At 47.3% G+C, this 24,575-nt stretch overlaps 1 pseudogene across 3 annotated transcripts in view; it reads left to right on the top strand.

Moving 5' to 3' along the window:
• The window catches only part of LOC311434123 (interferon-induced very large GTPase 1 pseudogene), a 28,291-nt pseudogene extending 11,397 nt beyond the window's left edge, over positions 1-16,894 (top strand). For 2 of the 3 annotated variants that reach the window (XR_014698897.1, XR_014698899.1), the window contains exon 2: positions 2,117-16,894. The product of XR_014698897.1 is annotated as an interferon-induced very large GTPase 1 pseudogene (transcript). The remainder of the gene's footprint in view (positions 1-2,116) is intronic. The other variant, XR_014698898.1, reaches the window with a different exon arrangement.
• Positions 16,895-24,575: the final 7,681 nt, after the last annotated feature.

The following is a 24,575-nucleotide window of genomic DNA, read 5'->3' as shown; positions in this document are numbered from 1 at the left end:
TGTATCAGTACAGGCTGGGGGATGACCTGCTGAAGAGGAGCTCTGACGAGAAGGACCTGGGGGTCCTGGTGGACGACAGGTTGACCATGAGCCAGCAGTATGCCCTTGTGGACAAGAGGGCCAATGGGATCCTGGCGTGCATTAAAAGGAGCGTGGCGAGCAGGTCAAGGGAGGTGATCCTCCCCCTCTACTCTGCCCTGGTCAGGCCTCACCTGGAGTACCGTGTCCAGTTCTGGGCTCCCAGGTACAAGAAAGACAGGGATCTTCTGGAAAGAGTCCGGCGGAGGGCCACAGAGATGATACGGGGCCTGGTACATCTTCCCTATGAGGAAAGGCTGAGAGACCTGGGTCTGTTCAGCCTGGAGAAGAGAAGACTGAGAGGGGATCTCCTCAGTGTATATATCTGAGGGGTGGGGGACAGTAGGATGTAGCCAACCTCTTCTCAGTGGTTTGTGGGGATCGGACAAGGGGCAATGGCTGCAAGTTAGAGCCCAGGCAGTTCCACACTGACATGCGAAAGAACTTCTTCACGGTGGCAGTGACGGAGCATTGGAACAGGCTGCCTAGGGAGGTTGTGGAGTCTCCTTCTCTGGAGATATTCAAGGCCTGTCTGGACACCTACCTGGGCAGTCTGCTCTGAGGAACCTGCTTTGGCAGGGGGGTTGGACCCGATGATTTTTCGAGGTCCCTTCCAACCCCTACAGTTGTGTGATTCTGTGATTTTCCTCACTCCTCTCACTCTTCCAGCTGCTTTATGGCGCAGCGTTTTTTTCCCTGTCTTAAATATGCTCTCACAGAGGCGCAAAACAACATCGCTTATTGGCTCAGCTCTGGTCAGCAGTGGGGCCTTTACCAAACTTGGGGCAGCTTCTAGATCCTTCTCACAGAAACCACCGCTATGGCCCCCTGCTACCAAAACCTTGCCACGTAAACCCACTACAATCATCCAATTCCAATCAGCTGCCCTGGGCAGGGACACCTCCCATTATCATAGAATCATAGAATCATAGAATATCCTGAGTTGGAAGGGACCCTTAAGGATCATCAAGTCCAACTCTTGACACCGCACAGGTCTACCCAAAAGTTCAGACCATGTGCCTAAGTTCACAGTCCAATCTCTTCTTAAATTCAGACAGGCTCGGTGCAGTGACCACTTCCCTGGGGAGCCTGTTCCAGTGTGCAACCACCCTCTCTGTGAAGAACCCCCTCCTGACGTCCAGCCTAAATTTCCCCTGCCTCAGCTTAACCCCGTTCCCGCGGGTTCCCGCATACATTGTATGTATTAGATACATACAATCATAAAATATGCAAGTTAGAGGGAACCCACAAGGCTCATTGAATGCAACTCCTGGACCACCAGAGAAACACCCAAAAAGATAAATAAAAATAAGACCATGTGCCTGAAAGCATTGTACTCTCATTGAACACTTCTTGAACTCTGGCAGGCTCGGTGACATGACCACTTCCCTGGGGAACCTGTTCTGGTGCCCAACCACCCTCTCGGTGAAGAACCTTTTCCTGATATCCAGCCTGAACCTCCCCTATCCCAGCTCCATGCCGTTCCCTCGGGTCCTATCGTTGGTCACCAGAGAGCAGAGAGCAGCGCCTGCCCCTCCGCTCCCCTCATGAGGAAGCTAGAGGCCACCACGATTTCTCCCCTCAGTCTTCTCTTCTCCAGGCTGAACAATCAAAGTGACTTCACCCGATCCTCATAGGTCTTCCCCTGTAGAAAATTTATAATCTTTGTTTTCCCAGTTAGTAGCTTTGCATGACAGAAGTGTAAGGGTATGTGGAGAGTGATGGCTTCATTAAGGTTATTCAGTCTTCAGTTGCTACTTGATGGGCCAGAGATTGCCTCTCTCCACGCAATCCCTTTCTCTACCTTGTGTGCGCGAGTGTTGTAAGGACGAGGAGCCAGTGACGTAATTTGTGCAGCCATGCCAGTGGTTGCGTGTGTCTGTCTGTCTCTGTCTGCCTGTCTCAGGGGTGCCCGAGGCTGGGTTCCAGCAGCAGGGCAGAAGAAATCCGTGGGCTGGGAACTATGGAGAGGCCTCTTCGAAGGGGTGGTGGCCTCCTCTAACCTGATGTAACAAAAGTCTGTTTTCCCCTTCCACAGCCATGGAGTCACAGGAGGAGAGAGCAGATGCTGGGGAAAAGGCACGAATTGCTAAGCAATTGCTGGCAGAAGCATTTGAGAAGGAAGGACTTGATGAAGAATACTGGATCCCCAAACTGTCAGAGATATTGGGTGTTAAGTCAATAAATGCTTTGAAACATCTACAATATGAAGACTACCTTAAACTGGCACGTGAAGGACGGCATAACTGGGAGACCAAAGCACTCAAAAGGCTCCTGGGAATCACAGGCAACGAAACAGGTGTTGATGAGCTGCAGAAACAGCACTTGGAGAGGATGAAGCAGAGACAAGAAGCAGCCAAGTCGATCCTACGGGAGCTGGAAGAAATGCAGAAGAGCCGCAGCCACAGCAAGGAAATGATAAGACAGAAAGAGGAGGCCCTACAGCAAGCCATGGACATTCCCAAGGAGTACTGGGCACCTCCAGAGAAGGCATTGCTGGATGAGCTGGTGAGCATCCGGAAGCAACTGGAGCAGCAGGAGAAGTCCATGGGGAAGAGGGAGAACGTCTCTGACGAGGAGGTCCTGAGACGGGCATCAGGAGGCCTGGCTCTGCAGGGGATTTACCAAACCAAGAGCCTGGAGGATGTGCTGGCAAAGCGAGAGCAACTCATCAGGGTCCCTGATGGCTTCATGCTCGCTGGTCCAGTGCAAGGGTCGCTGCTTGAGAGGAAGGAGTTCTCCTCCTCTGCAGCAGAAGCCTCTTTCACCAAGTCCATGGAGCAGCTGGGGTTCAGCATCAGTGCTTCTGCCAGAGACAGGTTCTCAGGGCTCATTGTTGAAACAGTTGTAGATTCCAGCAAGTCTTCACAGTCAGAGGACTCCCGTCGGTCACGCTCGGAGCAGGCGTACATTTGCACCACCATGTACCAGTACATCCCTCTGGCCTCCTACTACTTCCAAAAGGACCAGCTTCGCCTCTCAGATGCAGCCCTGAGAGAGCTGCAAGACATCGAACAGCTTCTGAGCATCACCCAGGAGGCAGACAGGTTCCACCTACTGAAGAGCAGGTGCGCCAGCTTCTTCAGCAGGTTTGGGTCCCACGTGAACCAGGGACCCCTCCACTTTGGGGGAATATTCTGGTGGAAAGCATGTGCCGAAGGTTTCAGGGCAGAGCAATGGGATGAGATGAAGCAACAAACATCTGAAGCACTGAACAGCTACGTTGGGGCTAGCTTCAGCAGCTTCAGTACCAAGTGGGGAGTGAAGGGGGATGCTTCAAAGTCCAGCTCAGGGGCATCATTTCAGGGAAGAGACAGAAGCAGCACCCACAGAGCAGTTCAGCTCCATGTGACCAAAACAGGGGGCCCAGCAGAGACGGATTCCCTTCCTGAGTGGAAATGCGGGCTTGTGGCCAATAACACAACCTGGTGTGTGATCGACCGGGGCTTTCAGCTGATCCCAGTGTGGGACATAATCCTGTCCAACTACAGCAGCGATTTTAAAGCCTCCCATCAAATGAGCAGCAGCCTCAGGGCTGTCTATGAAGCTCTAACGAATCACAGCACCGGTGTGATCTTTGGAGAGGAACTGGCCAGTGCCATAGAAGAGTCCAGAGCTTTCCTGGAGCAAGTGAAGACCTGGGAGGGGACGGTGGATGAAAAGAAACTGCTCATGTTGATAGATTTTAAACAGGGTCTGAATAACAGAACAAAGAATCACAGTGTCTGGATCAACATATGTCTGTCAGACAAAGCATTGCAGGAGTTCCTGGTGAACACTGTTTCTTTTTGCCAGAAGTCTTCTCCAGAAAACACCATCTACATCAAATCTCTGCTGCAGTGCCTGCTGGATCCTCACATCTATTCTGTCAAGGACTTCCCCAGGGCTTCCTTCATTATGCAATGGGTCTTCCACGAGGAGCACACGCTTCCCCAAACTCACAGTATTTCCAGTCTTGAAGATCTCAATACGACACTGCTGCAAATGAAGGAGTACATCCAGGAAGTCACCTACACACTGGCAATTTCTGCATCTGCCATTCATGAGGCAAAGATCAAAGCCACCTTCACTGTAAGCCAGTCTGTTTCTTCCTTGCTCCAGTCTCTGCAGCAAAGGGCACAGGAAGACATAGAACTCTTAGTGCTCTTAGTTACAACCAGCACGGGATACCAAGTAGAAAGCGGCACTTTTCAGTACCTCCTTGGGTGTCCAGAAATTAATTTCATGATAAAGGAAATGCACATGGCACATAACGAGTATCAGAGCCTGAAGGAACAGGATGTTTGCAGAGCTCAGGCCTTCCTGCTGCTGACGGGGCTCACCATAACTTCTGAAAACAAGAAGGTGACCCCTGAGCAGAAGAATGACCGCTTAGTTTTCATGAAAGAAAAGATGAAAAACACATGGTCCACAGAGATGAAAGCTCTCCTCGAAAAGCACAATGCATTCAAAGACTGGGAGATGCTGGAAAGAGATTTGCAATCCTTCATCGATGGGCAAGTGGAGGACACATCTGGCAACCTGAACAAAGACAATATAATGAAAGACCTAGAAGATGCTTTTCAAGGCATGCAGCCTCCCAGTCAGTGCAAACCTAAATCAGACAGCAGCAAATTCAAAGCAAGTCAAGCCGCTGCAAGCCCAGAGTTCGTCAACTTACTTAAGCGCCTCGGGCTTGAAAGGTACTATCCAAGAAAAATGGGCACAGAAGATTTCCACATAATACACCAGACATCTGTACACGACAGCCAGCCCAGCAAGGACAGCGAGCTACCATTTTACTTCCTGCAAAGGCTCCTGACCGTGGATTATCGGGTGAGGTACCTGACTTGCAAGGAGGCAAGTAAGCCAGGAGTTGCACCCACACCAAACACCTCAGCGGAGGAGCACGAGCCCTTGGATTCCTTTGATGACTTTCTCAGTGACTTGGACAAAGGAGCCCCTGAATCTGCAAGCAGGGGGAGTCATGTGCACCCCATGGACCTCCAGATGGCAATTTTTCATTGTGCTGATGATTTCATGAGACAGTGCCTTTCATCCAAGCTCGCTTTCTGCCAGTTTGCACTACCCCTCCTGGTACCAAACCCGGGCACTTCACAGATAGAGTTCCCTCTCTGGTCCCTCAGCCAAATCAAGAAGAGCTGGAAAGGGACGGTGAGATCAGGAGAGCAGACGAGCACTAGCAGTCACAACAACAAACTCATTTATCAGGCAGAGATGCCCATCGTGTCCTTCCTCCGCATCGGCAGCTCTCCTTCCTCTTCCAAGTCTCAGCTCCTGAATGCCCTGCTGAGCAGGAAGAAACACGACACTTTTTTCCACCGCCATTGCGAAGGCAGCACCAAAGACTGCTTCCTGATGAAAGGTGTTGTGGAGATCTCCTGGTATTTTCCCCGTGGTAGCGATGACGACAGCTTTAACGGCCCTGTTGCCTTCTGTAACCTGCACGGAGATGCGAGAGATTACGAACCCCAGCTGCAGTTTTTACAGGAGATCTCTGCCGTGAACGTGGTTCTTGTTTCTGAGTCTGATCAGAGCAACGAGAAAGGCAGGAAAATTTTACATGACCTGTGGCAGTCTCAGAGGCCTTTGGTTTGCCTTTTCACTGAGAAAGACAGCATTGCAGCTGGCCGATCTGGCCAAAACATAAGAATAGGGATCAAGAACAGAAATGAAGCAGAATTAGTGGGTGAGCTGACAAAAACCATCCGAGACCTAGTGGAAGGGTCGAGCACGCTTGTTAGCCTCAATGCATGCCTGAGCACAGCTCTCCAGCACGGCTTCTTAGTCGATGAAGATGCAGAAGCGTGCGTGACAGCCAAAGAAACAGCAATCATGCTGGTGAATCTGTTGAAGAAGGAGAAGTTGTCTGAGATCAAATCACAGCTACTGCCTCTTCAGGGAAAACTGTGGTACCTGTGGTGTAAAAAGGACAAAGAACTCACTCGCTTGCAGGAAAAGAGGAACAAGAGCATAGAGCATCATCGGAGCCAAATTGAATCGGAGAAGTCTGCAATACGAAGAGAGCAACTAGGCAAAGCATTTCCCCTCAATCAGCTGATGAAAACAGTCCTTGACTTTCTCCAGTCACAGCCAGACAATACCAAGAAATTCTTTCTGCAGTGGATGAAGATCTTCATGGACGACATCTCCTCTGATCACCTTGATGAGCTGAAGAGAGAGTACCATAAGGTATGGTATCAAATCCTGGCATTAAAGAAAAACAATGAAAACAACAACCTGAAAACTCAATTGATGAAGAAATTAGATGCCCTTTCCAATGAAATCAATGATTCGTCCATTGGCCTTGAGCATATTTTGAGAGAGGTGGGGCAGATTTATGAGGCACTGGAATCAACAACCTCTAAAGAAAAATGGTATGACAAACTACCTGAAATTGCTGCTGATCTGATGGTTTTAGGGTATCCCATTGAGCTGATGGATGGTGATGCTTCTTACATACCACTGCAATGGATTGGAGCCGTCTTTGACAGGTTAATTGAGAAGCTAGGGGACAAGCGAGTATTTGTGCTTTCCGTGCTTGGCATCCAGAGCACAGGGAAGTCAACCCTGCTGAATGCCATGTTTGGTCTGCAGTTTAATGTCAGCGCAGGGAGGTGCACCCGGGGAGCGTTTATGCAGCTCGTTAAAGTGGACGAGAAGCTCCAAGAGGATTTGAACTTTGATTACATGCTTGTTGTTGACACAGAAGGACTTCGTGCCATAGAGATGGCCAATAAGCAGTCACTTAACCATGACAATGAGCTGGCCACCTTTGTCATTGGCATCGGCAACATGACTCTGATCAACATCTTTGGAGAAAATCCTTCGGAAATGCAAGACGTCCTTCAGATTGCTGTGCAGGCTTTCTTGAGGATGAAGCAAGTTAATCTTTCCCCAGGCTGCCTCTTTGTGCACCAAAACGTGGGCGAAATAACCGCAAAGGAACAGAACATGGAAGGACAAAGACGTCTGCAGGAAAAGCTGGATGAAATGACTGTGATTGCGGCCCAGCAGGAATTCTGTGACATCACCTGCTTCAGCGACGTCATCCGCTTTGACGTGAACACCCACATTCATTACTTTGCTCACCTGTGGGAAGGAAACCCACCGATGGCACCGCCCAACCCCACCTACAGCCAGAACGTCCAGGAATTAAAGAGCAAAATTCTCCAAGCTGCCAAGAAGGAATCGCACAGCAGCGTTTTGAGGCTCTCCAGCTTGAAAGTTCGTATTAGTGACCTGTGGAATGCCTTGCTGAATGAAAACTTTGTTTTCAGCTTCAAGAATTCAGTGGAGATTGCTGCCTACAAGAAACTGGAAACTGCATTTAGTCAGTGGACCTGGCAGCTGAGAAGTCACATCTTAGACTTGCAAATGAAACTGGAAAACAAGGTGCAGAACGGGGAGTTGGGCAAGGTCACCACAAAACACCTTGAAAAACTGGTGCAAGAGAGAAGTGATGCCATCACCAAGAACATGGAAACGTTCTTCAGTGAAGACAGAGACCATGAAATACTGATCCAGTGGAAATGCAGCACAGAACTGAAGCTGAAAGAACTGAGAGAGTCCCTTCTTGTTGAAACGCGAAGGAAGTGTGAGAAACTTATAGAAGTAAAGAAGAGCCAGAGTAAACTGGATGAGAGGAAGTCTGAATATGGAAATGAGCTCCTGAGAAAGAGCAGAGAGTTGGCCCTGTCTCTAAAAGGCCAGAAATTAAGTGAAAGTGAACTGAGAAACTGGTTTAATTCACTCTGGATGCAGTGGGTTACTGAAGTGTCCTCTGCTACTCTCCCTCTGGAACAGGTGGACATCGATGTGGACATAGAAAATGTCCTTCTAGATCACTTTAAGGAGCCTAATGTAGTTAAACAAATATTGAATTTCTACCAAAATAATACATTTTCTCTTGACATGGAGAAACATGTGTCTAAGAAAAAAGGCTTCCGCATCTTTTCTAAGAGTTTCGATGAAGCCTATATGAACAACATGCACTGCATTACAGAGAGCATCATAAGGCGTGTGAAGGCAAACATTGAGAAGAAGGAAAAGGACAAAATGGATTACAGTCGAACTTTTATTCATGAAATACTAAATGAAGTGGAGAAAGGTGTGGACTCTGTTCCTAACACAGCAAAATATAGTTTTAATAAAGATTACAAAATGGAATTATCACTGTACCTGTGTAGAATGGCAGCAGAAAAGTTTAAAGACATGCATGAAGCATTCAGTAAAGCAAATGATCCAGTCGTCTACCTGGAGAGCAAGAGAGAAGACTTCTTCAAATGTTTCCAGATTTCCTGCCAAGGAGCCTCTTGTATCACAACATTTGCTGATTTCCTGTGCAGCAAGATTGCCCCAGCTCTTCGACACGCCATCTATGAGAAGACAGCTCTTGACATAGCTCGAGACGTGAAGGATAAATTTCCAGATTTCAGAGGCAATAGATCCACTCTGGAATATTACATGCTGAAATACCTAGCAGAAGAAGAAAAATTTGAAAATTTCATTTATTATCTTGATTCCCCAGGAGACTTTTTAAATAGTTACATTAAGACAAAAGTTGAGACGTACTGTTTAGATAAGAACAAAAGGCTAGAGATGTTTTTAAGAGAATCCCTCTCTCGTTACTATGAAAACATTCAGTCAGCTGTTTTTGCATCAACCATGGTTGTCAAAGACAGAAAAGACAGAAAGGATAAAATCTCTCTTTGGCTGGATGAATTCTGCAGAGCACTCGGAGATGTGCTAAGCTTGTCCAGGAGTGACCTGAAGGGCATTGAACATCAGGAGATAACAGACGTAGAGTTCCTGAATAATGCCATGACAGAAGCACTGTCTCCCATTATTGATGATCTCAGGAAAGAGTTTGAAGAAGCTTGTATGAATTCCTTTGAAAGGCAGCCTCACACAATACTGGCTGAGCAGTTTGCAGGGTGCCAGGAGCGATGTCCATTTTGTGGGGCTGTTTGCACTAACACTATGCCAAACCATGATGGAGACCACCAGGTTGTCTTCCATCGTCCACAAGTTTTGTCAGGACGCAAATGGTATAAAAAGAGAGAATCTAAATGCCATAAACCAGACAACCTAGTCATTGATATTTGTTCTAGTCTTGTTTCAAGTGACTGCTTATTCAGGATTGGTGAAGACACACGTATCCCCTACAAGAGATACCGGGATGCAGGACCTCCCTTTTCCACTTGGAGCATTCTTCCTGATCCATCCATGCAAGCATACTGGAAATGGTTTGTGTCTTCTTTCAGGACAAAGCTAGAACAATGTTACAATGGGAAATTTCATGGCAGAGGAGAAATCCCTGCTTCATGGCACACTGTTACAAAGCAGAATGCACTCGCTGAACTGGAGAAATGTTAGGCTAAGTTGGTATGAAGGAAAAACTGCAAGTGCTTTGCATTTTAGAAGAACATAATACGAGGATAACCACAAAATCTTCTTGTAATGATTATGATTTAACCATGTCAATAAAACTAAATGTAATTGCTACAGCGTTAGGTGAACTAAGGAGTGCTTCTTATGCCGCTGCTCAGCAATTCCCTTGCTGTGTGATAAAGTCAAAGTCCTCTTCCTTTCTTGCCATAAATATTTACACCAGCTTTGTCTTAAAGCAAACTAGAAAAATATTCCTGCAAGAAGTAGTCATACCGCAAAGATCAAGACCAAGTGCCAGATGAAGAGCAAAGGCAGCATTAGAAAGGACCAGTTTTATCAGCTGCTATGGGAAAAGAAATGACACTGGCAAAAGAACAGTTTCCCTGCAGCAATACTTGTCACACTTGCAGAAAGGCCAGTGGGGTCTGCGAGCAGGTGAGCATTTGTGGGGAACTTGGCATTTTTTTGGGGGGGGATTATTGTTTGCATTCATAAACTTAGTACTCAGGTGCTGTTCTCTTTCTGATGCCATTAAAGCAATTAACGCAGCAGCCTATGCGGATTTAGACAGTGATTTTAACTCTGTGGTTATTAGGTATATGTCCTAGGTTAAGATGTGCCTACGCTTCCATGAGCCATTCCTACTCATGAGCCTGGCAAAGATCTCTGCAGCTCCTAGCTACCCCAACTGCTTTTGCCAATGTGTTGAATCTGTCTGAGCTGGAGTCACCTTTTCCCTGCAGCAGCCCACACAGTGCTGTGCTCTGCACTCGTAGCTGGAATAGCACTGGTATCACTCCAGTGTTGTGTCTATTGCTGCGTAGTGCTGGCACAGCATCAGGACTCCTTCCAAGTCCCCAGGAGCCAGCAGGCTGCGGGTGGGCAAGTGATGGGGATGGGACATTGCCAGGGCAGCTGACCTAAACCAACCAAAGGGATATTCCATAACACCTGATGTCACACTCAGCAATAAAAGGGGGGGCTCTCATGGGGGAGGGGGCTGTTCCTCCTGAATAACCACTACGCGTTTTGAGGCCCTGCTTCCCAGGACGTGGCTGAACACCACTTGTTGATGGGAAGTAGAGAATAATTTTTTTCTTCCCTCTCTCTGTGCTTGCGCGCGGACTGACTGTTTCTTTTGTTTCTTTTTTTTCCTCCCCATCCCCTTTCCCTTTAATTAAACCTTTCTCATCTCAAACCTTGAGTTCTCTGTTATATTTTCTCCCCCTTCCTCTTTGAGGAGAGGGGGAGTGAGAGAGCGGTTGTGGTGGAGCTCGGCTGCCCATCTGAGTAAAACCACCACAGTCCTTTTTGGCGCCCAACGTGGGGCTCGAGGGTTGAGATAACAATAGCATTGGTTGAAGTATTTACAACTAACATATTGGTAGTCATAATGCTCGGTTTTCTGGTAATACTTTTCTGTGTGGCTATGTTGTATGTAGTCCACTCTCTGTTTTCTTTTTTCCTTTACGTCCAATTGGAGAAAGTGTTGAAGTCTGTGCTTGGGTTTTTTATCATGTTGTGCTGTAACATACTGGCCTTCAGTTTTGTTTGGTATTCAGGCCCGGCATTGTTATCTTCCTGGTCTCATGGAGATTATCTTATTGAAAATATTAAGAATTACAGCGCCTTCTTTTTTGCCCTTAACAGTCAATCAGTGAATAATATTGGGGGTGATGCCTTCTACTTTTCTCCTTGTGGGCTAATTACAGCAGCCTTTCAGTATCTGGGATACCCTTGGTCAGATATTATCCTCCTATTACTAGGTCTAGTGTTTGTCTTCTTTACCAAGGTAAAGCAATTTATTAAGAATATTATCCAAGGACCTGTCCCCAGACAAAGTAGTTGTGGGTGGCAAGGTGTGTGGGGGGATTTGAGCAGGTACCTATCACGGTTTTCTCCTCCAATGATTCTAAATTTCACCCCTGAACAAGTACAAAACCCAAGAAAACTGGTAGAATGTTTGAAAGATGTATGCCCTGACCCTGGCAATACTAGAGAACTCCACCAGCTTGCTGCAGTCTGCTGGGGTCTGGCTTACGCCTATCAGATGTCAATTAAAATTGCCCAGCACCCTCAAGGGGATAGGGAGGTTCCTGAATTTGATGATGAGACAGCACACACTTTGACCACCCCAGAGGACTGACCATCTATGGTATCGGTCACCCCTATAGTAAAGACAAAACAGTGGAAACGGAGATCAGGTCGTTTAGTAAGGGAAGAAGCTCCTCCTACGGATGTGGGAGAAGAGGAAAAGGCAGGCAGCTCTAAAGCAGCGTCATCACGGCAACATCACGGAGAAGAGACTGAAATCATAGATGAATCAGAAACTACTCGGTCTCTATCCTTGAGTGAGCTGCAAGAAATACGAAAAGACTTCAGTCGTCATCCAGGTGAGCACATCCTCACTTGGCTGCTTCGACGCTGGGATAGTGGGGCCAATACCCAACAGCTAGAAGGCAATGAAGCCAAGCAGCTGGCACCCCTCTCTAGAGAAAGGCTCATTGATAGAGTAATTGGGAGAGAGGCACAAGTTATCAGCCTCTGGAGGTGAATCCTAACAGCTGTGAAAGAAAGGTATCCCCATAAAGAGGATATTGTATACCAAGTAAGCAAATGGACCACTATGGATAAGGGCCTCCAGCAGCTGCGGGAATTAGCTGTGCTGGAGATGCTTTATAGTGATTTAAACAATGCCCAGGCACCTAAAGACCTTGATGAAGTCCAATGCACAACGTCCATGTGGCGGAAGTTTGTACGGGCTGCACCCCGAACACATGCCAGCACAATGGCAGCAATGGGTTGGGAGGAGGGGATGGGGCCAACTGTGGACAACGTGTCCAATCAACTTCATAAATATGAAGAAAATCTCTCTGCCCCAGAACGGGACTGCATTTCAGCTGTGGAGAGACTGTCCCAACGGTTAGATGAACACATAGCTTCAACCTCACCTAGACGGAAAAGTCTTTCTGCCATCAAGCACCAGCAGTCTCCGGCTCAAACAAGGGAGAATCCGGGACGCACACCGCGAGGTACCTTGTGGTTTTATTTACGTGATCATGGAGAAGATATGAGGATGTGGGACGGTGAACCGACCTCAGCCCTAGCTGCTCGGGTACGTGAGCTACGGAAAGATACAACAGCAACAAAGAGGGCCCCTAGGAGGATTGCTGCCCCAGTTTCTGTTGGGCAGTCCCCCAGAGGCAGTAGAAGGGATAGTATTACTCCTGACCCTGACGAAGAGACTTCTGCTTCACATTTGGAAGAATTAATTGATAACTGACCAGGACTAGTGGGGCCCTGCCTCTGGCCAGGTAGAGGAGAGGGACAACCGGATTTACTGGACTGTGTGGATTCGATGGCCTGGCACACCGGAACTGCAGAAATATAAAACTTTGGTGGACACAGGTGCACAGTGTACCCTAATGCCGTCAGGCCACCAAGGGGCAGAACCCACCTCTATCTCCAGAGTGATGGGGGGATCCCAAGAGCTAACTGTATTGGAAGCTAAAGTGAGTCTAACTGGGAATGAGTGACAAAAGCACCCCATCGTGACTGGTCCAGAGGCTCAGTGCATCCTCGGCATAGACTACCTCAAGAAAGGGTGCTTCAAGGATCCAAAAGGGTACCGGTGGGCTTTTGGCATACCTGCCTTGAGCACAGAGAAGATTAAGCAGCTGTCTACCCTGCCTGGTCTCTCATAAGACCCTTCTGCTGTAGGATTGCTGAGGATTGAAGAACAGCAAGTGCCAATTGAGACTACAACTGTGCACCGGCGGCAATATCGCACCAACTGAGACTCCCTGATTCCTATCCATGAGTTAGTTCACCATCTGGAGAGCCAAGGAGTGATCAGCAAGACTCATTCACCTTTTAACAGTCCTATATGGCCAGTGCAAAAGTCCAATGGCGAGTGGAGGCTAACAGTGGACTATCGAGGCCTGAATGAAGTCACGCCACCACTAAGTGCAGCAGTGCCACACATGCTAGAACTCCAGTACAAACTAGAGTCAAAGGCAGCCAAGTGGTATGCTACAATCGATATTGTTAATGCATTTTTCTCTATTCCTCTAGCAGCAGCATGCAGGCCACAATTTGCTTTCACTTGGAGGGGCATTCAGTATACTTGGAATCGACTGCCCCAGGGGTGGAAACACAGCCCTACCATTTGCCATGGACTGATCCCGATGACACTGGAACAGGGGAATACTCCTGAACACCTGCAGTATATCGATGATATCATCGTATGGGCAAACACAGCAGAAGAAGTTTTTGAGAAAGGGAAGAAAATAATCCAAATTCTCCTGAAAGCTGGCTTTGCCATTAAACAGAATAAGGTCAAGGGACCTGCACAGGAAATCCAGTTCTTGGGGGTAAAATGGCAGGATGGACATCACCACATTCCAATGGATGTGATCAACAAAATAACAGTTATGTCTCCACCAACTAGCAAAAAAGAAACACAAGCTTTCCTAGGCCTTGTGGGATTTTGGAGAATGCATGTGCCAGGCTATAGTCAGCTTGTGAGTCCTCTATATCGAGTGACTCCAAAGAAGAACTCTTTTGAGTGGGGCCCCGAGCAACAACAGGCCTTTGAACAACTCAAACAAGAAATAGCTCATGCAGTAGCCCTTGGGCCTGTCCGTACTGGACCAGCTGTGCAAAACATACTGTACACTGCAGCTGGGGAGCATGGGCTCACCTGGAGCCTCTGGCAGAAGACCCCAGGAGAAACTCGAGGCTGACCTCTGGGCTTCTGGAGCCGAGGCTATTGAGGATCAGAAGCCAATTACACCCCTACTGAAAAGGAAATATTAACAGCATATGAGGGGATTTGAGCCGCTTCAGAAGTTGTTGGTACAGAAGCACAACTCCTCTTGGCCCCACAGCTACCTGTGTTACATTGGATGTTCAAAGGGAAAAAACCCACTACACACCATGCAACCGACGCTACGTGGAGTAAATGGGTAGCGTTAATTACACAGCGGGCTCGAATGGGGAAACCCAACCGCCCGGGAATCCTGGAAGAGATTATGGACTGGCCAGAGGGCAGGGATTTCGGAGTACCGACAGAAGAAGTAACTTGTGCGGAAGAAGCACCACCATACAATGAGTTGCCAGAAGACAGCAGTATGTGTTGTTCACTGACGGATCCTGCCATGTGGTAGGAAATGGAAAGCTGCTGTGTGGAGTCCCACACGACAAGTTGTGGAGGCCATGGAAGAGGAAGGTGAGTCGAGTCAGGATGCAGAAGTGAAAGCTATACAACTGGTCCTAGAAATTGCTGAAAGAGAAAAATGGCTGGTACTGTATCTCTACACTGACGCATGGATGCAAATGCTCTGTAGGGGTGGCTGCTACAATGGAAACAGAACAACTGGCAGCGCGGAGGTAAACCTATCTGGGCTGCTACCCTGTGGCAAGATATTGCTGCCTGGGTAGAAAACCTGGAAGTTAAAGTATGTCATGTAGATGCCCACATGCCCAAGAGTTGCGCTACTGAAGAACATCAGAACAACGAAGAAGTGGATCGAGCTTCCAAAATTGAAGTGGCTCAGGTGGACCTAGACTGGGAACGTAAGGGTGAGCTGTTTGTAGCTTGATGGGCCCATGAAACATCAGGACATCTGGGGAGGAATGCCACTTACAGATGGGCTCGTGATTGAGGGGTGGACTTGACCATTGAGGCCATCACACAGGTTACCCAGGAGTGTGAGACCTGTGCTGCAATCAAGAAAGCCATGAAGGTAAAATCTCCCTGGAACAGGGGGAGATGGCTAGGGTTTCAATATGGTGAGGCCTGGCAAATTGACTATATCAGACCACTCCCAAAATCTCGCCAAGGCAAACGGTACATACTCACCATGGTAGAAGCAACTACTGGGTGGCTGGAAACACCCTGTAAACCATGCCACGGCCCGAAACACTATCTTGGGCCTGGAAAGACAAGTATTGTGGCGTCATGGTACACCAGAGAGAATTGAGTCTGACAATGGGAGTCATTTCCGAAACAATCTTGTTACCTCCTGGGCAAAGAGGCATGGTATTGAGTGGGTGTACCACATCCCTTATCACCCACAAGCCTCTGGGAAGGTTGAGAAGTACAATGGACTGTTAAAGACTATGTTACGAGGATTAGGTGCTGGGACGTGGAAACAATGGGACACAAATCTACAAGAAGCCACTTGGCTAGTTAACAATAGGGGGTCTGACAGCCATGCTGGTCCTGCCGAAACAAAACCCCTACACACTGTGAAAGGAGCTAAAGTTCCCGTAGTGCATATAGGAAGGTGGATGGGGAAGGCAGTGTGGGTTGCTCCTGCCTCGGGAAAAGGCAAACCCACTCATGGGATTGTCTTCCCCCAAGGACCAGGGTATACCTGGTGGGTCATGCAAAAGAATGGGGATATCAAGTGTGTGCCTCAAGGAGATTTGACATTGAGAGAAAACTAATCTGTAGTCTAAGTTATATGTTGTAGGAAGATGCTGTAGGATCAACGACAGGTCAACTTTGCAAGGAGCCGGGCAGTGCAACAAGGACTTGAGCTAAGCTGGTGCTGGTGTCCAGACATCCAACTCCGCCTGCCTTGAGTGGCCACTTTGGCAGATGAAGACCTAATCGTCAACAGTTCTTATGAACATTTTCCAAGAAAGACCTATGGAATGAAAAGATACACCTGTCTATTAATCCTGTCCTGTTAAATCCTTGTCCTGTTAAAGGACAAGGAATAATGATGAGAATGCTTGTATGCTAAAGTATGGGGATCTGAGTGTGACACAAATGTTATGGAATAAGGGGTGGAGGTTGTATTGGGTCTGGCTGGAATGTTAATTTTCCCGGCAGCAGCCCATACAGTGCCGTACTTTGTACTTGTAGCTGGAACAGCAGTGTTATCACACCAGTGTTGTGTCTACTGCTGAGCAGAAGTGGCACAGATTGGGCCTTTCTCTAACCCTCCTAGGGGGTGGGCAAAAAGTGAGGAGAGAAACATCACTAGGGCAGCTGACCTAAACCAATCAAAGGGATATTCCATACCATGTGATGTCACACTCAGCAATAAAAGGTGGAAACAGGAAGAAGAGGGGAGGGGTGGGCTCTCGTTGAGAAGACGTCGGTCCTCCTCTCGAACACCGGCTGCGTGCGTTGAGGCCTTGCTTCAAGAACGTGGTCAATCATCGCTCATTTGTGGGAAGTAGAGAGTAATTTCTTTCCTCTGCACTTCCATATAGCCTTCATTTATTTTGTTTGTTTGCTTTCCTCCCTTCTTTTTATTTTTCCTTTTCCCCTCCCTTTTCCCCTTTCCCTTTCCCTTTCCCTTTCCCTTTCCCTTTTTATTTCCCCTTAGTTAAATTGTTTAGTTCATGGTAGTCTTTATTTAGTTATTATAATTATTTCCCTTTAATTAAATTATCCTTATCTCAACCCGTGAGTTGTTCTTTGCTTTACTTCTCTCCCTCCTCATCTAAAGGAGGGGGAGTGAGAGAGCGGTTGTGGGGTTTAGCTGCCCAGCACGGTAAAACCACCACACCTCCTCTTTCGAGGCTGAACAGGCCAAGTGCCCTCAGCCGCTCCTCATACGTCTTCCCCTCTAGGCCCTTGAACATCTTCGTCGCCCTCCCCTGGACACTCTCCAACAGTTTATTGTCCTTCTTGTACTGTGGTGCCCAGAACTGCCTCAAGGTGAGGCCGCACCAGCGCAGAGCAGAGTGGGACAATCACTTCCCTCAACCAACTAGCGATGCCGTGCTTGATGCACCCCAGGGTACGGTTGGCCCTCCTGGCTGCCAGGGCACACTGCTGGCTCATATTCAACTTGCTGTCAACCACAACCCCCAGACCCCTCTCTGTGGGGCTGCTCTCCAGTGTTTCGTCCCGCAGTCTGTACGTATAGCCAGGGTTGCCCCATCCCAGGAGCAGGACCTGGCACTTGCGCTTCTTAAACTTCATGTGGTTGGTGATCGCCCAGCTCTCCAATCTGTCCAGGTCTCTCTGCAAGGCCTCTCCAACCTCATCCGAGTCTACAACTCCTCCAAGCTTGGTGTCATCAGCAAATTTGCTCCAAACACCTTCTACTGCTACATCGAAATCGTTTATAAAAAGATTGAAGAGGACTGACTCCCTCAAGTGGAGCCTTGGGGGACCCCACTAGCAACCATCTGCCAGCCAGAAGTTACCCCATTTACCACAACCCTTTGAGCCCTGCTCATCAGCCAATTGCTCACCCATCGTATGATTTATTTATTTATTTTTAGCTCTATGCTGGACATTTTGTCCAGTAGGATCCCATGCGAAACTGTGTCAAAAGCTTTGCTAAAGTCCAAGAAGATCACATCAGGTCGTTTACCTTGGTTATGCAGGGGCACAACCCATAAAAAGAGCAAGTTGCTCTGTGTCGGGAGTGGGGGGGGGCAGGAACATCAACCGAGGTTAATGTTACCTCCACAGGGAAACCTGCAAGACATTGATGCCTACCGCACCAACGGGATGCCGACCACGACCTGGCTAAGTATCTATGACACCAATGACTGGGAAAAGCATTGTGCACATCAGTACCCTTGTCATCACCCTGGGGTAGGTATGTTAACAAGCTAACTCATTAATAAATTCTTTGTGTTCCCCTGACAGACCCCCACTGGGACACTAATCACCCCAGAACTTATGGACAATTATGTAACTGGACAGCACCCACAGCTGTTTATCCTTTGTACTACATGGTGGACCCAAATAAACAAGCAACTGATTAGGGCGTTAGTGGACGCTGGGGCGGAGGTCAGTATTATACATGGCAACCCAGGAAAACATAACGGAACTTTAAGCCCGGTGCGGGGTCTAGGGGAGCAACCGGTCACGGGGAAACTCATGAAACTCAAGTTACAAATGCAAGCAGTCCGGGTAGGAAAAATAGCGGAGGAGGCTCACATTCTAGTTGCTACCGAGGTAGTTATGTGTGGTGGTTTTACTCAAATGGGCAGCCGAGCTCCACCTCAGCCACTCTCATTCCTCCTCCTCAAAGGAAAAAGGGGAGAAAATAGGATACAAAGGGCTCAAGGCTTGAGATAAGGATGAGGAGATTGCTCAACAATTACTGTGATGGGCAAAACAGATTCAGAGTAGGGAGATAATAATTTTTTTTTTTTTTTTTTTGCCTATTACAGGCAAAAGAACAGGCTAGAGAAGTGAGAAACAAAGGAAAGAAACCAAAAACGCCTTCTCCCCATCCAACCTCCTCCACCTCCTTCCCCCATGACATGCAGGTGTTATAAATTGCTCAGTCCCAAAATAGGATTATAATCAAAGTTTACAATTTACTAAAAGAATAGAGGTAAGCAAACAGCGCTGGGTGCGTAGGGAGTCTCCGCTCTACCCAGACGCACACCAGTTACATCAAGTAGCTGATTTTTATGCTCCTAGGCTGATACGTATTCATTACTACTTCTAAAAAAAACCAGGTTATTATAATTAGCTTCCGGGATCCAAACCCTCCTACTGGAGCATGCATATCAGTCTCCGGTGGTCCCCCTGGGTGTCTCTGGGGGTCTTTCATGCTGAAGACTCGTAGTCTTCCTCTCCAAGTTTTTTCTTGTCCTTCCCCTTTGTACTCCTTGGCAGCATGTCAAAAGCTTACACAGTGTTCCCTGCAAGTTTTGTCTTCTAGCCGTCCTTCAGCTTCTTTCTTCTCCTTGATCTCCTGGCCACCTGGCCAGATATCTGGGGCTTGCATAGTGTCCCATTCAGAAGCCATAACAGCCACCAGTTGTTAGCAGTTGTTCTGAAACCCCCAGACATCAGAGACTTCAAAGAAAGGACATACAAATACAAATAGCTCTCTATTGACACTTCACATGTTGTTAAAACATTCCTCACAGGCCATTCACAGGGACACTCCAGTCACATCTATAGCAGTGCTAAATCAACCACAAAGAAGGCAAAAAGACTGTAACTGTTAGGAATAAGAGTTCGGAATAACAAAAGCAAATAGGCTCATGGATTTGAGGAATATTTCTGAAGATTTGATAAATTGACTATAATGAGGGGGAGACTGGGACACTGGGAGGAAAGGGAAGAAACCACATCTGTGGAAGAATTAAATTGCCAGTGCAGGACCCAGAGACAGACAGAACTGCTCTCTATTGACACGAATTGTTAAAATATTCTTTTGCAAGGTACAAGAACTATATACATTAACCATTCTGTTTTTCTTAGACTTGCAGTTATACAAGGGTATGTAAGACAGAAGGTCACATTCATCATACCTCGCGGCCCCAGCACTGTTCCATACTGACACAAATCAGATGAACATATCTCACACAGGGGAATGGGGGAATGGGAGTTGTGGTCGCTCTGTGGCACTTCGTCTCTGCTGCTCCTTCTCGGTCACTCTCTGTCCCTGCTCCACGCGGGGTCCCTCCCACAGGATGCCGTCGTTCCTGAACTGATCCTGTGTGGGCTTCTCACAGGCAGCAGCTCTTCAAGAACTGCTCCAGGTATGGGTCCGTACCACGGGGTCCTTCCCTCAGGAGCAAACTGCTCCAACCTGGGTCCCTCATGGGCAGCAGCTCCTGCCAGGTCACCTGCTCCTGCGTGGGCTCCTCTCCATGGGCTACAGGTCCGGCCTGGAATCTGCTCTGGCAGGGGTCTTCCACAGGTGGCAGCCTCCGTCGGTGCAGGGCCATCTGCTCCACCGTGGTCTCCTCCACGGGCTGCAGCATGGAACCCTGCTCCACCGTGGTACTCCATGGGCTGCAGGGGGACAGCCTGCTTCACCATGGTCCTCACCACAGGCCACAGGGGAACTTCAGCTCTGACACCTGGAACACTTCCTCCCCCTCCTTCTTCACTGACCTTAGTGTCTGTAAGGGTGTTTATCACTCCAGTTTCTCTCCCAGTTGCTGTCTTTCACCCCTGATCCCCCCCGGCTGTTTTTCAGGTTGGCCTGGGTCATCGCATTCCCTCAACAGAACATATGGTAATCCGGGCTAAAGCCCCAAGCCAAGATATAACGTGCCTGGGTCTTGCTATACCTCAGAAACTTTTTCCACCTGTCTGGTTGGAGCCCCATTGGGAAAGCAATGGGTAGCCACTTTTGTGGCCAATACGTGTCCTAAGTGTCAATCTGCGAGACCTGGAGTGACTCCTGGAATGGTTGGTTATCCAGAGCTGGGGAGACACCAAGCCTCCAGTCCCAAGGATTGAGCTTCCTGGGCTCGTTGTCGGTCACCTATTGCACATTTTTCATGTATGCACACAGAATCACAGAATTTCTAGGTTGGAAGAGACCTCAAGATCATCGAGTCCAACCTCTGACCTAACGCTAACAGTCCCCACTAAACCATATCCCTAAGCTCTACATCTAAACGTCTTTTGAAGACTTCCAGGGATGGTGACTCCACCACTTCCCTGGGCAGCCTGTTCCAGTGTCTAACAACCCTTTCGGTAAAGAAGTTTTTCCTAACATCCAACCTAAAACTCCCCTGTCGCAACTTAAGCCCATTCCCCCTCGTTCTGTCACCAGGCACATGGGAGAACAGACCAACCCCCACCTCGCTACAGCCTCCTTTGAGGTACCTGTAGAGAGCGATAAGGTCACCCCTGAGCCTCCTTTTCTCCAGGCTGAAAAAGCCCAGCTCCCTCAGCCGCTCCTTGTAGGACTTGTTCTCCAGGCCCCTCACCAGCTTCATCCCCAAACAGCTCACTTGCTTTATATACATATGTATATATAGCTGTTGTCTGATCATTGCTGGGCTGAACCAATCAGCTTCTGCCCCTGGAATCTAACTAGAAGAGGGTAAGGGAAGAAAATTGTGGGGAACTTAATATAGCTCCTTTAAAACAACTGTTCAAGAAGGGAGTGGAATAGTGAAACAATGGCAGTAGCCTATGCCTTTTAAGGAAAAATGGGCCTGAATCTTGTATCGCAAACTTTAATTAGGGATGGGCTTTTGGAGCCTTGTATGTCACCTTATAACACTCCAGTTTTACCAGTATGAAAGCCAGACGATTTGTACTGATTGGTGCAAGACCTCAGAAAGGTTGAAGAGATAGTATGAAAACGCCACCCTGTGGTTCCTAACCCTTACACCCTGATGGGTCAAATTCCTTATGAGCACGAATGGTTCACTGTTACATATTTCAAGGATGCTTTTTGGGCTTGCCCATTGGATCCTGAAAGTCAGGATATTTTTGCATTTGAATGGGAAGACCCAGAAACAGGCCGTGAACAACAATACTTTGTTGTTTGTTGCACAGTTTTGCCTCAAGGATTTGCTGAATCCCCCAGATTGTTTGACCGATTATTGGGAAAGATTTTAGAAATATTTCAGATCCCAGAAGGGGTGACATTGTTACAATATGTAGATGATTTGTTGATATCTAGGGGTAGAAAAATCAAAGGTAAAAGAAGCCACAAAGGAACTCTTGAGTTTTTATAAGAGAACATTGGCCAAATATATCTAAGGTTAAATTACAATATGTGGAAAAAGAAGTCAGATATTTGGAAAAGCTAGTCTCTGAGGGCAGACGGAGAATAAACCCTGAAAGGATTCAGGGAATTGTGCAACTTCCTCTACCTCGAACAAAGAAAGAATTAAGAAAAGTTTTAGGTTTAAATGGATATAGCAGATTTTGGATAGAGGCATATGCGCAGACAACAAAGAAGTTATATCTCAAATTATTGGAGGAAAATCTCAATGCATTGAATTGGACAGAAGAAGAAAAAGAAATAGAGGAACAGTTAAAACAAGATCTGATGACAGCACCAGTCTTAGCTCTTCCTGCCCTAAAGAAATCATTTCATCCTTTCATAACTGCAAGTGAGGGTGCTGCTTTGGGGGTCTTAACCGAAGAATGGGATGAGAAAAGAAAACCGGTAGCATATCTGTCTACATTATTAGATGCTGTATACCGGGAATGGCGAGTGTATTGAGGCAGTGGCAACAACTGCCTTACTGGTAGAAGAGAGCAGGAAAGAATTAACCACTGGGGGGCAATGGAGTGTTGTTACGCCTCACCAAGTGAAGACCATCCTTACTCAGAAAGCAGGAAGGTGGCTGATAGACTCTAAAATACTGAAATATGAAGCTGTCCTGACTGAAAAGGATGATTTAACTGTAACTCCTGAATCTGTTTTGAATCCTGCCTCCTTCTTGTCAGAGGGAAGTGTAGATCCAATGGATGTGGAACATAACTGCTTAAGTCTAAGAAATGAGCAAAGAAAGATCAGATTAAATTTACAAGATGTACCCTTGGATGAAGGGGAAATATTGTTCACAGATGGATCTTCTAGGATGATACAAGGAAGGCTATGCAATGGTTATGCCATTGTTAAAGGAATAGATGGGAAAGCTGAGGAAGTGGGAAGACTGCCTATTAATCGGCCAGCTCAAACTTGTGAATTATATGCATTAAATCAAGCATTTAAGTTGTTACAAGGGAAACAGGGAACTATATATACAGATTGTTGATATACATATGGGGTGGTAAATACATTTGGAAATTATTTGGGAAGAAAGGGGTTTAGTAAACAGTAAGGGAAAAGAATTGGTCCATGAAGAATCAATTAGACAGATTCTGGAAAATCTGAAAAAGAGATTGCTATGGTGCATGTGAGAGGACATCAAAGGGAAACTCCCTAATCGAATGGGGAAACAGAATTGCAGATGAAAAGGCTGAAGAATTGTCCTTGCAAATAGGAGTAGAAATGAATCTGTTTCTTGTACCTGAAATAAAGCTAAGCAGGTGTATAATAGTTGCATAACACGCCAACGGGTGAATAAGAAGGCTGTGTGGAAACAGCCTCTGGGTGGATGGGAGCCAGGACTTTGACCTTTTCAGAGCTTCCAGGTAGCTTTTACTGAATAACGTAAAGTAGGCCGATTTAAGTTGCTAGCTTAACTGACCGTTTGTCAGGATGGGTAGAAGCTTTTCCTTCAATATCAGTGACAGCTAATATTCAGGTGACAAAGGTAATTCCAGAACAAATAATCCCTAGATATGGGATTGTTGAAAATATAAACTCAGATCAAGGGAGTCATTTTCCTCCATATATTTTACAAGGATTAATGAGAACTTCAGGAATAAAATGGTAGTTTCATACCCCATGGCATCCTTCCTCCTCTGGGAAAGTAGAACAAATGAATCGGACATTAAAGAAACACCTGTCAAAACTGGTTTTAGAGACTAAACTTGTATAATTGTAAACTATAATTGTAAATCAACTTTTTATTTTCAGAGGTAACTACTGAATGTGACTTGTGACTGGGGGAAAGGACTGGCTTATACAGGATTGGAGTGCCCGCAAGGTTGTTTTTATTCTTGTAGAAGCATGCATCTTATTCTTGATATTCATAATTATTTGGAAACCTAAGATTTATAAATAATGACAGGCAGAGGCCAACTGTTAGTTTTGATCCTGGTGAGTGTACACCTCAGAGAAGGCCTTGGTCAGTTGACAGCTTGGAAAAGGGATGACCAGAGAAGGGGAGCAACAGAAGGAAGGGATGCTGTCCAAAGAGAGCTGGATAAGTTTGAGAAGTGTTCCCCCGTGAACCGAATGAGGTTCAACAAGTCCAAGTGCAGGGTGCTGCACCTGGGACGGGGCAATCCCAGACATGAGTACAGGCTGGGAGAAGAACTCATTGAGAGCAGCCCTGCGCAGAAGGATTTGGGGGTTTTGGTGGATGAGAAGCTCGACGTGAGCCGTCAGTGTGTACTTGCAACCCAGAAGGCCAACTGCATCCTGGGCTGCACCAGCAGGGGCATGGGTGGCTGGTGGAGGGAGGTGATTTTCCCCCTCTATTCTGCCCATGTGAGGCCCCCCTTGGAGTGCTGCGTCCAGGTCCTGGGCCCCCAGCACAAGAAAGATATGGGGCTATTAGAGTGGGTCCAGAGGAGGGCCACAGAGATGATCAGAGGGCTGGAGCACCTCTCCTAGGAAGAAAGGCTGAGAGAGCTGGGGATGTTCAGCCTGGTGAAGCGAATGCTCTCGGGGGACCTCATCGCAACCTTTCAATACTTCAAGAGTTCTTATAAAAAGGGTGAAGAGGGACTTTTTACTTGGGTAGATAATGGTAGGACAATGGGGGATGGTTTTAAACTGAAAGAGGGA

The sequence above is a fragment of the Aythya ferina genome (assembly GCF_964211825.1).
Source record: "Aythya ferina genome assembly, chromosome: 3".
Taxonomy (NCBI): Eukaryota; Metazoa; Chordata; class Aves; order Anseriformes; family Anatidae; genus Aythya; species Aythya ferina.
Note: the sequence above shows the minus strand (reverse complement) of the source record. Positions and strands in the feature narration are given on the sequence as shown.